Here is a 16431-nt window from a genome sequence, read left to right as displayed (position 1 = left end):
CTCCGGTCAATTTTAACATTGAGCTCATTTTTTTGTAAATTTGGAGTGCTGTCAGTACAGAGAACGACGACAAAAATCGGTGTTGCCTACACCGTGTTATCCTCTTTTTAAAATTTGCACCCTGATGACTTCAATGGGGCAAGTTTTAAACCTGCTTTTAGCCTCTTAACATCCTTGATGTGTCATTACAAGTGCACAGCCATGTTAGATGATTCCTTCAGAGTGAACACAGGTGAATCTGACTGCAGTAGATGTGAAAGATATGAATAAAAGTGATGTTAATTCAGCCAGCGCACATACCTGTATTTACATCCTGTTTTCGGTCGAAGTCCACAGTAGTCGATTGTCGAGTTCACGCGCGTGATCTATGAATTAACATCACTTTTATTCATATCTTTCACATCTACTGCAGTCAGATTCACCCGGAAGGAATCATCTAACATGGCTGTGCACTTGTAATGACACATCAAGGATGTTAAGAGGCTAAAAGCAGGTTTAAAACTTGCCCCATTGAAGTCAACAGGGTGCAAATTTTAAAAAGAGGATAACACAGTGTAGGCAACACCGATTTTTGTCGTTGTTCTCTGTACTGACAGCACTCCAAATTTACAAAAAAATGAGCTCAATGTTAAAATTGACCGGAGTTCTCCTTTAACTGTTATACAATTGTGTGCCCTTTCATCATGATTTTTTTCACACACGCAAGTAATTTCCCATATAGCTGTGCTTGTTTTCTCCACACTCTCCTCTGTCTCACATGAAATGAAATCATTTACTCTTAAATCAACATCCCATGTCCATTTGTTTATTGTTTATTTGGTAATCAGCCGATTGTCCTGGGATCGGGATCATGCTATTGGCTAAAGCTCGGATGATTGTACATTATCCCTTCGAAAGTCCTCAAGCACAACAACAGCAGTTCATTTCATGATTTTGTTTTGATGGGGTTGTGTTATATTTCAGTCACACGAGTAATGAGATTATGATCAGGGAATAAAAACTATTAAAAACGCAATTCAGAAGCTAAAATGAAAGGCATAGTGGGACGGTGGCATCCATAAAATCTCTTTATTTTGTTTCTATTTTTGAGAAATAATGGCATAAACAGAATAAAAGCTCTTTGTTTATGCTTTCAAACATCAAAGGGTATCACACATATTAGTGCAATCTGTCACTTCGGCGTTAAAGAATTCATAGCTTGTTTTTGTACTGGCTGTTTGTGATGTTCCCGCCGTGAGGAAACATTTGTTTACTGAGGCGTTTGGATCCATCCCTCAGGGCCGAAGCCAACGTGGATCTGTGAATTTACGCACTACCATTACATCGGGTTGCTGTTTAAAACAAACGGCCTTTAAAATACATCTGAGTTCCAACCATTCACAATTTAATAGGTGCTTAGCCATCTGTAGACATATTAGCTGCTCTCACATGGTTTCTGTGGTATTTCATGCACTGTGTGTGTGTGTGTGTGTGTGTGTGTGTGTGTGTGTGTGTGTGTGTGTGTACAAGTTTATATATTACGTTGTGGGGACCAAATCCCCCCGGATAGTAAAACCAGAGATCACCTACATTGTGGGGACCAGCCAGCAGTCACCACGAGGGAAATGGATTCATAAACATACTAAATGATGTTTTTTTGAAAATGCAGAAGGTTTTCTGTGATGGGTAGGTTTAGGGGTAGGGTTAGTGTAAGGGGATGGAATATACAGTTTGTACAGTATAAAAATAATTATGCCTATGGAGAATCCCTACAAAGATAGCGAAACCGTGTGTGTGTGTGTGTGTGTGTGTGTGTGTGTTTATGCTTACTATGTAGTGAGCAAAGTATATGGCAGCTGTAATGCTTATGGCCGAGTGCATTAACTTTAATAACCCTTAAATTAATGATAATAGTGCAAGGATAAATTTAGTTAATAAAGTTCACTCAAGTGCTGTTTAGGTTTATTTAAACTCTAAAAGCATGTAAGTGTCAATTTTGTTCGTTAAAGACAACATACATTCATTTAAACAGTGGTGGGCCGTCAGGGCCAGTAAGGCCTTCTCTTGGATCAGAATCACTGACTTGCGCCTTAATATATTTTTTTCCATGAAGGAGTATTAAATTATTCCCAATAGTCCATTCTCTTAATTTCATAGCTTTTTTCTTGGTTGCGCTGCTTCCATTGTGTATGTTTATGTTAGAGCTTTTATCCAATCATATTTCAGCCATCATGTATTGCCAGGGTCAAATAAATCTGCCTTGAGGGCTTCAGAATCAATAGTGTGCGCACCTGTCTCTTAAAAATAAATGGCAATGAAACTGTTGCTTTAACCAATCAGATAATCAGTCAGATTTAATCAGCCAATCAGATTTCGATTTGACTACACCTGGGCCATCTAGCAGGTGTACAATAACGTCTGCATTTTCACGCCCTTTGATTGGATGGTCAGAGCACGTACTATTACTAGTCAGAGCTAGTAAAACACATCTGTAGCGAACTGCATAAAAATATCTTCATGTAGATATAATAGTTTTTCAACCCACAATTTAATGTTTCTCTACCTCCTCATCCCCCAGCAGTTAAAAAAAAATCCTGCAATCAACCTTATCCAGCTTAACGCAGAGTCACGGAACTCTATTCGATCTGTCCCGGGTAAAAACAGAACTGACTGTTCCAGTGTCCACTGCTTCTGTTGAGCGGACATTCTCAGCCCTAAAGCGAATTAACCCTCTGAGGTCGGCAAACGCGCCGGCGCATTTTGCTGGATTTCCTCCACATTGTAGCACTATAAACTTAAATTACTCCGTCATTTATGGTCATACAGAAAAAAGAAATATAAAAAAAGAATCTGTGATATTTCTACTTTTGTATGTGTCCACTTACAATCAAATCAAAACATTGTGCTTTTGTAAAATAAAGAAAATAAACAGGGTGTGCGTTCTGCCTCTCCGTCGCGGTGGACTTTTTTTTCTTGAGCACGTCTATAAACTGAAACAAAACTCAGCGAATACTTGTCACACATTTATGAGCCATATACCTTTATAAACATTTAAGTGTGTACTTTTAAATGATCGGATTCAAACTGAAAACAAATATTCTCTGTTTAAGTAATTTGTATAAAACCAACAAGATGTCCAGCTTCTCAAACGCTTCCTAATTATTTTTAATTTGACCACGCCCACGAGCGCAAAAGAGATTCACATGCAAATCTCCACATGGAACGCGATCGTGCTCATTACCTCAAAAACAAAACACCAAAACACTTCACAAGTCTCTGCTTTTCGTCGAGTTTGAAAGACGCGCCTGAGCTTACATTGGATTTACCTCAGAAGAAGAAGAACGCGATTTGAAGACAAGAAAGATGTAAGGTAAGAAATTCTTACATATTAGTTTGTTATTGTTGCATAAATTTCACATTGCAGTTGAACTGTTGCTAGATATATGGTGAATATTACAATATTTAGACCCGTGTTTACTGTTACTGTGTTTGTGGATATCTGCTCAAATGTAGATATGTATATGGTAACCATAATGTTTTATATTTGAGCGCGATCGCATTTGAATGTATCATATTTTGGATCGCGATCGCGTTTGAATGTATCATATTTTGGATCGCGATCGCGTTTGAAAAGCAAAACGCACCAAATGGCTTCATGTTTTTACTATTATCTCATTTCATATCATCATAACGAATGGAAACATTTGAAGTAACATGATAATCAATATATTTTTCTCTAGCTTAGTTGTTACTGAAATCTTTTGGAAGATTTATAGGCTGCTATCTATAGGTTATTGTTATTATTATTTTATCCAGCACTGCGCATAGCCTATGCCTACAAGGCACAACAAACCTGGTGTTCATTATATTATATATTGTTGGAAACATTTGTGTGTGTGTGTGTGTGTGTGTGTGTGTGTGTGTGTATTCTGTGAATTTTAAAAAGCAATTTTAACCAGAAAAATCTAAAATTTATTCCCAAAATCGTGCAGGCCTTTCTCTTGATATCAGTATGTTCACTTTTTTTTTTTTTTTCAGGGCCCAGATGCCACTGAGTCCTACTGACTTCAACATTCACATGAGTCTCTGTACATGAACATGGTAAAGTGAAAATCAAACACCTTGGAAATGAAAGGTATGTACAATGTTTTTAGGAATGGCACAAAGGTCTCTGTCTTTGGATCATTGTTTTCAATAAGTGCTTTTTTGTCATTTGTTGTGTATCTTTGGATTATGTTGTGTTGTAAATAAATCCAAACAATTTAAAAGCCATTCTTTTTTAAATCTCCTCATTCATTGTGCAAGGTTGCTCAGAATGACAGGGCCTGATAGCTCCTAATAGGGCCGTTAGGGGAGGGTCTTTGTCTTTCTCAGGTGTGAAAACAATACATATTAATGACCTCCTGCATAAAGCTTTCTCACACAAAACACGTCGTAAAAATTTTAAATCAATATATTGTCTTATCTGAATGAGCAGTCATGCTGCTGATATATTATTGTAGCAGAGTTTTTGCTGAATACAGTGTAATTAGACTTTAGCCATGAAAATGTCACAAGTAACAGAAATAACCACAAATGTCAGAGCATGTCAGAACACCTCCAGGGCCCAGAAAACAGCTCAGACCCCAGAGGGTTAAAACTTAGGCCTATGCCAGAAATACGACTGGACAGACTCGACTTTCAGCATTAGCCTCCATGGCAGGATTGTTTGAACTGAAACACACAGATAACCTTTACAACAGAGTAATGTAAGTCTTCTTGGGGAAAGAAATTAGGATGGATTTTGTGTAAAAATAATCAGTAGTTTTGGTGAGTAATGCTTTTATTGTCCCTGTTTTTTCCTTGCTGAATATGATTTTCTTTTTAGATTTTTTTTTTTTCAAACATTCATACTATTAAAAGTGCGATTTAAAAAATAAAAAAAATAATGTGGGTTTAAATAATTTTTAATGAAAAATACTTTGTATTATCTTTGAACCAAAGACTGAAATAAATTTATGTCATACTTTTGTCGTAAGCTTTTTTAAGAACCATTTATGCTTTTGCGTTTTCTTCTCTGCAGAATGTGCACAAAAACACACAATTTGGCTTAATTTCAAATCCCCGGTATTCGTATTCCCCTGAGTGTCCTTGGTCGGAGAACTCAAAGGTAGCCTACTACAAAAATGCATGGAAAACGCAGGGTGGACTGTATTTTTGTATTTTTAGGTTAATATTGATGCTTCTCCTAGTAATCGTGTGTGGCGCAGATGTGGCTGCAGTAAAAGGAGACTTGTTGAATTGTGTTTTAGTAGGCTAATGGCATTCATTCTCGCTGAATGAGATACCTGTCTGTGATGCAACACCCTGTTATAATGTGTTTCTGTATAATATTGATGGTAAAAAAAAAAGTATAATATTGATGGTTTCTATAGCCGTGGCGTCATAATGATTAAGAGGTGGATTAATTCCGATAGGACACCACTCAAGGCCTAGGTGTAAAATGCACCGCCCTCTATACTGCTGTAGCATCTGGACCAATCAGACACACACAAATTATTCATTATATTTGATGAATAATCCAGCAAACCCACTCTCCCAACAAAGGTCTATGAACCTTCTCCCAAAACTAACATCACAAATGAAGCTAACACACTGGCAGAACCCGGTGTCCTGTTACAGGACACATTGAGACTGATGAGAGTTTTACGACCCCAAAAGGAATTTCCAGAGAGCTGTGACTCTCACTTAATTCTTGCTGAGAAGGAGACATAAACCCTGTTAATCCTATATATTCTATATATAACCACTTGAGAAATGTATAAACATGTACTGTATCTAATTTTCCCATCTCATGATTTTCATTTTATGTGGTTTGGCCTATGTATTCTTGTAAACTCTATTGGGGTAAATGTTTCAGACTTTGCATACTATGGTTTACCAAAATCATATGTGTGGCATGTTTGGTCTCTATAAACTACAATCTTCGTCCCCCATTTGTTAATTTACATTACATTTTGCTAACTTTGTGACGCATTAGTATTATAAGAATCTTGAAGATTCTTTTCTTAAACACCTAATGAAATTACTTATTCAAATGCCCTGCTAGAACACAATGGGTTGTACAATTTCCCTCCAAAGGGAAATCATCTTATTGGCTCACACACCTCCAGAGGGTGTGACATCTTCACGCTTTAAAAATCACTGATCACAAGATCAACGCTGTCTCTTACTCTCTTAATCTCTTCTGGAATCCTGATGTGAAGATGATGCTGAACTAGAAGTTTCTAAGGACCCCCAAGCTTGTGCCAGGCTGTGGCCTTTTCTTTCCATTCACCAAAGATCCTCTGACTACCACTGGTTCTCTCTCATCAAGACCACATCAACAAAGATCATCTGGAGCCTCAACAAATTGCATCAGGACAGTTTAATTCAAATGGGCGAGACATGCAAGTATCAAACTTAGTCTCATTATTTGATACATTAAGTATCCTTACCCCTTTTAAAGAAGGGCGTGTCAGAACTAAACTGATGGTTTGCTCAAGGCTGTTGATCTGCTGAATTTCAAACAATGCTATAACTTCTTGCTTTCCTGTATTCTGCTTCAGCTCTCTATCCCTTGGTAAACTGTGTGTATGTGTATGTTAGAGTAGTTTACGTGTTTAGTCTAGTTAATAAAGTCTTGTTCATGTCACACGTAAAGTTGTCCGTGTCTCAAGCTCATATCTGGAGTCTCTAATCATAGATCTTGACTACTGGCTCTTAGTAGTACTGTAAAGTAAGAAAGACATTTTCCATGCCCCAGAAATGTACATTTTTTAGAATTAATAAACAATTAACACTGAGTGTTCACAGGACAAACAGGTTAATTGATTGTAATATTAATTTACAACATTAAGTTAATTATATTAACTGATCCAAATATTCATAATCAGTTATAACAAGTTATTATTGATTATTAATATTTCATAGAGCTACACTGCATTTAAATTATATTCATTTAAGTGCAATAAACATGTACATAAGCTCCACTGAAATTAATTGTAAAGCTATATATTTACACAGTTGCACTTGCTAATGTTCACTTAAATTTAAGCCCACCGGCAACTATAGTTGCCGCAGTGTATAGTTGTCATTTTCCTTTTGTAAGTATTTTTCTAGATGTTGTCCATGTTTTATTTCTCAATGACATGCAAGCAAACAACCAAATAAAGGATTTCAAGAAAAAAAAAAAAAATAGGTATTCACTTCCTTCCTGTCAACTTCCTACCCCTACTTCCAGGAAGCATGGCGAAGGCAAACCCTCCCAAAGAAAGGTCATTTTCATGTTACTAATAAGTATTTTTTGTTGACATATAATCATGAAGGTCTCTAGAATCATCCAAACAAAACAAATCTTACAAGAGGTCTATAGTTTTTTGTATACTTAGTCAAAAGTCCAAGGGGCAACTATAGTTGCCGGTGGGCAAATGCTCATATATAAGTTCATATATCACGGGAAAATGGGGTATACTGTGTTAATAGGTTAATCAATCAAGGTTATCGGTCTTGTTTAGTGCATAAACATAATTTAACCATTTAAATTACATCTCTACTGATCATAAATTGTCTGTATGTACTTTTATTTTTTTGTTATTTGCCATTTTGTTATTTGTTTACTCCACAAAATGTATATAAATACATTTAATATGATAACATATTTTTTTAAATAGATTTTTATTTTTAAAAAAAACAAACAGTTTTAATGTAAAATTCACCTTATAAAATACCAACATTTCTACATTTCATTCATGGGGATAACATGGATAATTTGACATGGTTTAGTGTTTTTTAATATTTTTGCCCATATTTTGTAAAATGCCGTTTTAAAAGTAAAACAATTATCACTTTAACCAGTAGATGGCTGCAGAGCTCTAAAAGTACTAACAGTTTATAACTAAAAGACTAAAAGTTTTTACATATCTACATATTATGAAATCACAATTATAACAATAAAAGTTACTTTTTGTCTAAGTTTAGCAGTTTTTGTACTGAAAAAAATCTGTTTTTCAATAAATTGAGCGTAAGCGTCAGTTCTGGCAAGCCAGGTAATCAAGACGCTGCTAACGCTATCTGTCTCATCAGCTGAGATGCAACAGCTGTTTTGCAACAGCGCATCAGCTGTTCAACTCCCCTCGCTGCTAATGGCTACGCTAATAACAGGGCGCCCTTTTTAAGCAGATTCAGTTCGCTCCTAACTGCTTGATGCTAGCTTCTCTGCAGGGTGCCGTCCTAGTGTTGGTCCGCAGGAGCCGCTGTTTGTCACGCAGACGGGGAAACCAATGTCTAGAGCCTGATTTGCTTCTCACCTACGCCTCCTCTGCCAATTCTGTGGACTGCCTCTGGATCGTATACAGCTCATTCTCTACGCATCAGTGCAGCAACTACAGCCGCTCCGGTTTTAACCCTTAAAGCGACAAAGGAACTTTGTGGTGGGAACTTTTCCTCTTCGGTCGCCCTACAGGTTGGAAGCGGAATTGTCATTACCGCTGTCGTAAATAATTTTGCCGCCCGCAGCCTACTGTCGCACGCACACTCAAAAATGTCTCATTTTATTTTATCACAGGAGGTTGCTGTTATGGTCTGTTTGGGGGGAACAGTTCAGCTCTCTTAGTCCTATTCATGTGAGTGTCCCCTAATGCTGCTGATGTCCCCTGACTCTCTGCTAAATTCATGGTGCTCATGAATGGTCAGGAGACTAACCATATTGCTACATTTACATTTACATTTAATCATTTAGCAGATGCTTTTGTCCAAAGCGACTTTGGATATTGCTAACTAATTCGTAATTTATTCATAGATTCCTAAGCATTTTAATTGTCTAAATTCCATCCTCTTGTTTATCACAAGAGGATTGCCAGGTGTGGTTTGTTTGGGGGGAATAGTTCAGCTCTCCCAGTCCTAAACTGTGTGAGCGTTCCCTAATGCTGCTGCTGCCCTCTACTCTCTGCTATTTCATGGTGCTCATGAGAGGTCAGAGGACTCCCTGAACAGAGCCATACCGCCAAATGTAATTCAGAATTATCAACTTGAATTGCAATTTATTCAATAAAAAATTCCTAAATCATTTTTTATTGTCATGTATGTTCTTGACTTAATGGACCTGACAGAATGTTACATTATGATTAGAATCAAACCTGATCAGGATGTTACAAAGAGAAAAGTTGGAGTTTTTAGAGTTTATCATTTATTTCAAACATCTGTTTTTCATATAATTCTACAAACTGTTGTTTCTGATTTAGAGGATGAATTTTGTCCAATGACACAATTTATTTGATTCTAATCATAATATAACATTATTGAGATTTTTTTTTCAGTACAAAAAGTGCCTAAACTTTGACAAAAAAGTAACTTTTATTGTTATAATTATGATTTCATAATATGTAGATATAGGAATACAACTGGAAAAACTTGTGAAAAGATGTCTTTCAGTCAAAAGGCAAATAGCAAATAGTGGAGCTCTGCAGCCATCTACTGGTTAAAGTGATAATTGGTTACTTTCAAAACGGCATTTTCCAAAAGATGGGCAAAAATCTTACACTAAACCATGTCAAATTATCCATGTTATCCCCATGAATTAAAGTTAGAAATGTGGGTCAAAAAGACCCTGAACAGCGCACAATGGTAAAAAGTGTAAATTGCAGGTTAACCACCACAACCAATTAATGTGTAAATTAAAGTGCTCAATATGTATATATTTAAACATTTCTGTCTTAAAATGCGTTAAAATAACATTTATTGGGGTTTCTTCAAAGGTAGCATGTTTTTTACAGTAACTGGGTGATGACGTCATAAGAGGGAGTAGCAACCCATACTCTGCTAGCCTGGTGTTAACCCGGATAACATTAGGGAACAAGTCTTTTCAAAATCTTGCCGTCATGTAGAATAGCAAGGAAGGACAACGACTGAAGACATTATTTACTTACATGGTGTCAGTAGTCTTAATCAGAGCTGTAGAGATGCACACACTGCACAGGCACAATGGCGCTTTGCCGGCATCTGCTGACAGAACGCGATATTGCCTGTGCTAAAACGCAACTATTTAGCGATGCTCATTGTCAGAAAGAAAAAGAGAGATCGATGTCCCTATCGCTGTGTTTGACAGGTGTTTGTGTGGGCTATGCCACCCAATGGAATCAGCAGTGGAGAGTATGTGCTGCCGTGAGGTGAACGCGTTTTGGAGTTTAGTGAAGCAGCTCGACCCGCGACCGGCAGATCTGACGTGCCTCACGCAGCATCCTGGTTTTGACGCATGCTGCCTGAACCCGTTTGTTTTGCGAATAGCTTACTCTCATAGTCTAAAGCAGTGAAGTGTTAACCATTTTTGCTAGTTAGGTCTCCAATATAACTGCTAGCCTACTTGCCGTTAGACTAACGGTAACTCTAGGCTTGGAGTCCCTCTTATGACGTCACGCCCAGCCTAGTGGAAGGGAGGGGGAGTGCTTAAAACCACTGTAAAAAGTACCAACTTTTCATATTATATTCAGCATTTTGGTATAAAAAACATACAAAACAATGGTGGGCGGTTCTTATCTTTATGTTTAATAAGCACATTGCATTATCTTCGTGAAAAATGTAACCTGCAATTTACACTTTAAGACAAATAGATTTGTTGTGTTTTCATATTCAAGAGATTATAAGCTAGATGCAGTTTTTTTTGGGTTTGCATCAAATGTTCTTCGAATTTTATACATAATAAATTTGTTTATGAATAAAGATTGATCTGTTGAAAGCAGTTATTTTGAGATAGATGCCAAATGTTCTCCTCCTATTCATATTTGACATTGAGGGGGTGCATACAACATATTTACCCACCGGCAACTAGTTTCCACACATTCAAATACAATTTTCAAGAAAGAAAGAAAAAACCTGGGGAAAATAAATGCAGAACATGTTCACATATGTTACGACCCAATAGATTTAATTTGTCTAAGGATATTAAAGGAACATAACATTTACTTTGTCACTAAATATATCGACAGGAAGTACAATGTAAACAGTGATAAATAGTAAGAGAGTGCTCTCCAACCCCGAAATAAGAGCACAAGGGCACGGGAAGATGCCACGTTCAAAAAAAAAATCAACAAACTAAACACAAAGGTTAGGAAACAAAACAAAAACAAATTAACAGCAAATGAGGGTAACAAAAATAACAAATTGTGCAAACAAAGCCCAAACAAAGCCCCCTCCTCAAAGACAGCTGACATCACCTTTTATAGCCAACTTCTGGCGGAGCGTCATGGAGACGCAAACGGATCCCAGATGACTGACAGGATCTGAAGCCAATCAGAATCTGATGAAAAACACAGATCATGATGAATACACAAACATGATTGATCGTAACAACATAGGACACTATTAACATGACTGCATGAAACCATTCAGAAAAATTTGGGCACAAATGGGTTAAGTGCTGCATTCATAGCACCAGTAACTTTCAATTTCATAGTGCATTTAGGCACTATTAACCTGCAAGAACTATAAACTGCTACTGATGTATTTAATAGTTAAAGGCACACTGTGGAGAAATTGTGTTTTTGTCAAACAGCGACCCCTAGAGTCGCTGTGGAATACTTGCACTGTCGTAAATACTAATTATTTTAACCCTCTGGGGACCACAAACGCGCCCGCGCGTTTTGCTCGTTTTTTTTTTTTAGCAATGAAAATAAACACTAAATGCTCTGTTAATTTTGATCTTTCATTTTTGTGTAATACATCAATCGATCCTGTTCAGTTTCTATTTTTTTTCTGTATACTCACAATAAAAATAAAGTGTTTTGCTTTTTGACAAATAAAGAATTAACATGATGCGATTTCTGCCTTCCCTCTGTCAGTAAACTCCCATTTGAAACGCGTTCGAAAATGATCTATAACTCCGCGAAAATTCAGTCAAACAGGCAAACAGACCCACGGGCATAAAGCTTGAGATCGCATCTTTTAAATGAAGTCATTTATATAAAAAACAAATATTCTCAGCTTCTGTAATCTGTATAAAAAGAGAGCGACTCCTGTCGAGCTCATTACGAGCTAATTCACAGTAATGTGACCACTCCCCGGAGAGCGCGTGCTATTCAAACGCAAATTCTGAGAACTATTTCAGAGCTGTGAAACGCCCACATCAGCTGTAAACAAAGCGCGTCGCAACTCCTCGCGAGTGAGACATTATAGCCTACCTTATGGAGAAAAGATTCCTCAGAACAGTGCTGATGAGGAGCAATATCTCCTGAAATGAGGAGCAGATTCCGCTGAGGAGTGAGGTAGGCTGTTTTCTTTTCTCACGTGTGGAATAACGTTATGGAATAACGTTAGTGTAGGCCTATGTAAACCGCAAAAAGATGAATCACATTTCTATAATATGACTCGCCTTTCTGTGAGATGAATGAAGGGGACATATTTGTAAAGACTGTTTAGCCTAAATATGAATCGCGCGTCTGTGTGTGAAAGAATAAACTGCTTTGCTATAGCCTACTGAGATGAGTAAAAATCGACTGGAATATGTTGAAATAAAATGTATTTGTATAAGCAACGTATTAAACTGCAAAAAAAATACTATTTTTGTCAAAAATAAATTCATAGACTAAGATGTTAGATGTTCCAATGTTGGCTATATTCAAACTAATGAATACATATGATAAAATGTAGGCCTATAATCTTTTTTTCTTTTTTTTTACAAAGAAAGAGTACACTTGAAATATTGTTGAAATTGTAATTATTGTTGTAATTGTAACATTTTTAATAAAATAGCAAAACATATTTACAAGAGAGATGTAAGCGAAATCTTAAATGGTCAATATAAGTCTTCTTCTAAATACATCTTTTGTCCTTGCATTGTGGCTCAGTCAGTGTCACACCTGATGAATGGCTAATTATGCAGAGTGGGTGGGACATTGTAATCTAAGGTGTAAACTACTCCTCCCCCTCGCATATTGGCTTTCCAAGCAAAACCTGTTTTACACCATTTAAATCAATGTATTTTTTTTTTTGTGAACGATAAAGCAAGACTATTTTTACATCATTTTGAAGCTAGAACTCAAAGGGACAACATCCATTAGTCAAAAGTCTTGTGGACACATATTTAATATGTGTTTTGTGGTCTTAATTCAGCAACTTTCATTTTAATTTTTTCCAATAACCACGCATAAACATTATTCTCTTAAAAATACAAACATCTACATACACGTTGCTCGCATATTATGGTAGCCCTGTTTGTGCTATATAGAGTGAATTTACACCTTTGCCATTAACATGTTTATAAATAACTGAAAAAAGCACAAATGTCAAGGCATGTCAGAACATCTCAAGGACCCCAAAAACAGCTTGGTCCCCAGAGGGTTAAATACTTACAATTTAAATCCGATCTTCAATTCTCGCGCTATATGCAGATTTAATGGAGTGCACGTCACTGAAAGCAACAGATATGAGCTGCATTTTATTGATCATCAGCTAAAATTTCAAAATCAAAGACAGCAATAAGAGAGAGCAGTAACAGCCCTGGTAAGATCATTTTGTTTCTTTACTTTTAATGATGATGATTGTGTGATAAGCGTCTGCGACTTACTTTCACTTTGATTTGCGATAGTTTGCACGTTGGCTTGATGAATCGATGCTCAGCTGCGGTAATGCGTGTTCCAGTAGCGTCGTCATATCTGGCAATAACATATAGACTATAACACGCTCTCACACGTTTTTTTATTTATTTTTTTAACATTTTTGGGAGGAGTACAATTTACATATGTGGTTTCAACAACCAGATGCACACTTGTCCAGTTTCGTCTGGAATGCATCTCAGACCTCCTCCTGAAGTGGTTTGAGCGATCGGATTCAAATCCGTCTTGAATGCATTTCGGAGGGCATTTACACCTGGTCTTTTCACGATCAGATAGCTATCCGATCTGAGAAAACGCATGAAGTGGCCAGGTGTAAACAGCCCCCATGACAAAAACATACGCACGAAAGCCGAAAACAAACGCTGGTTGGCCTCTCACGTGGTGGGGGAAGTGACGTATGCCATAAAGCAGTCGAATTTTGTAGTTCTTTTTGTGCTCAGGTTACTACCGGAACCCCGAAGTTATGTAGTGCCAGTAAAAGCGATACAGACCCCGTCAGGCTATGGCAGACGTGTCATTCAATCTATTGTAAGTCGATGTACCATCACAAGGGTCTTGGAAATATATTATGAAGGTTGAAAAGCTACATAGTGTTCCTTTAATGATGTGAAAAAAAGAAAAGAAAAAAAAAATCTTGCTTCACAATAAATGTATTGTGATTGTCAAAACATTGTAGTAACTAAACTGAATTTTATTAGGTTTAGTGACAACATGTTACAATGTTTACATGGTACAATATCTGGTAAGCTATGTTTTTTTTTTTATTATTGCTTGACACAAATTTCACGATTTCAATTCAATTCTTGTGATTTGATTTAATATTGACTCATTTGGATAAATATTAGGTACACAAGATAGGCGTTATTTTTTCTCAAGAAAAAAAAAATCTCTAATGCTGTAAACATACAGAGAGCCCTATATCAGCTGGTATTATTATTTAAGGTTAAAAATAACTCAAATAAAATATAATGCGTTTTTTATTATAATAACAACTTTATTTAATGATATAGTAAAAATATAAATATGTAATATAGTACACATATTTAGCAAAATACTCTCTATAGCTCTTACTCAGCCAACTGCTATAGCTATGGTCATTAAATGGCTTGTCTGAGATAAATGTTGTGACATAATTGTTCTCCAGCTGTTTTATTGATCCCTTTCCGCGGTTGAAAAACACTGATTGATCGATATTATGTATGAGGAATATACATTTTGGTAAGTTGTACTGTCTCTTTCAACATTGTTCATTCGTGTTTATTTACTAGCTAGAGATGATCGGTTCACGTGCCGCTAGGGATCTGTCATATCACATTTACAAACGCCAAAACGGTATTTATTGTTTGAATTTCGTAATAAAATTGACAGAATATGAGAGCTAAGATTTTTTTATATATCATAAGTAACCTGCTCTGAATAGTCTGTCGGTCTCCGTGTCCTCTTTGCTTCGCGATTTTTCTGTGCGTGAGAAAATGGATGTGTGGCGTGAGAGCGTGAGAAAAGTGTCTGTGAATGCGTGAGAGTTGGCATTTATGTGAATGTTCTCTTACACGAATTCCATTCAGAAAGAATGTGTAATCGTAATTAAATTCTGAATAAATATTCTGCTTCATAATTTGTAATAAAAGCAGCAGCACTGATCTCTCCCTTGCAATTGTGAGGGTTTTCGCGGACTTTTATTGTGAAAAGCGCCAGAAGGAAATGTGTGTGACACGATGAATGAAGCCGGAAAAGAAGGGAAGTGTGTATGATAATGGAGGACACAAGTGGCGTTCTGCCGTCTCTGCCGAAACATTCCTATTGGTTTGATTTCTGGATGTTTCTGGTGTTTGATGTAATGTTTTTCTTAATCATGTACTTCGTCATTCCCTAAGTGGTGAGTGATGAGATTCATATCGCAATTTTGTTTTTTCTACAAACCTAAAGTTAACAGTCACGTGATCATAACACAAGACTCACCAGCAGTATGGTATTATATATATATATATATATATATATATATAGATATATATATATATATATGAATATTTACATCTGTATGTAATATCATACAGTAAATGCACAAAAACCTTTGCTGATGTAACGTTACACAATTTCATATGAACCGCATCATTGAAGGCATAATTGCTATATTTACACACTGTTTACACACTGACGTATACAAAGCTGAAATAATGTAAAGCTTTATAATATATTTTACTGATGTATTAAGTTTAAATCCATTTAAAAGTTAATATCAATAATGTCCAGCCCATAATCATGCCCAAATCAAAATACATTGTTTACATGACAATTACATTTCAAGCATTAAACTATGAAATGAGTATATCATTTATTTCGTTTTCTTCATCATCGATATTTTTACACTGTAATGTTGCTGTTGAAATCTAGTTCAAAGCTTAAATACATTAAGCTGTGTGTGACAATTTTATGGTTGAGATTATATATGGTTATGTGATTTGTAGATGTGGTTTTATACTGTATTTCTCTGTTATACAGCTGTAAACCTGTTCACCTCTGGTCCAGTTCACCAGGAGAGCCTGAAACACAGCTAAAATGGTCAGTACGGTTGATTTCAAACATCACTTTTGTGTGAGTGGTAATCTTATACTGCAGTGAGTCATTTTATACTAAAGTTAGTTTAGACTAGTGTTGTCATCAGAGGCGGCCTTACCTATGTTTCACCCGTTTCAATTGAAACGGGCCCCGCCCTCCAAGGGGGCCCCCAACAGAACAGGAAAATCCCATTCATTTTCTCCCTAGGATATTTATTTTCAGACATAATGTCTAAAGTGGTCTCCAACACGTCACTCGCGAGAGTAGCTCG

The 16431-nt window shown here is 36.5% G+C and overlaps 1 long non-coding RNA gene across 1 annotated transcript in view; it reads left to right on the top strand.

Annotated features, from left to right (window-relative positions):
* Positions 1-15316: 15316 nt before the first annotated feature.
* Positions 15317-16431, top strand: part of LOC311079649 — a 30674-nt gene continuing 29559 nt past the window's right edge. Inside the window, exons 1-2 of the long non-coding RNA XR_014605433.1 lie at positions 15317-15480; positions 16104-16163. This is a non-coding gene — a long non-coding RNA (uncharacterized lncRNA). The remainder of the gene's footprint in view (positions 15481-16103; positions 16164-16431) is intronic.

The sequence above is a fragment of the Abramis brama genome, assembly GCF_963993115.1.
Source record: "Abramis brama genome assembly, chromosome: 3".
NCBI classification, from domain to species: Eukaryota; Metazoa; Chordata; class Actinopteri; order Cypriniformes; family Leuciscidae; genus Abramis; species Abramis brama.
This window is presented reverse-complemented; position numbering and strand designations above follow the sequence as displayed.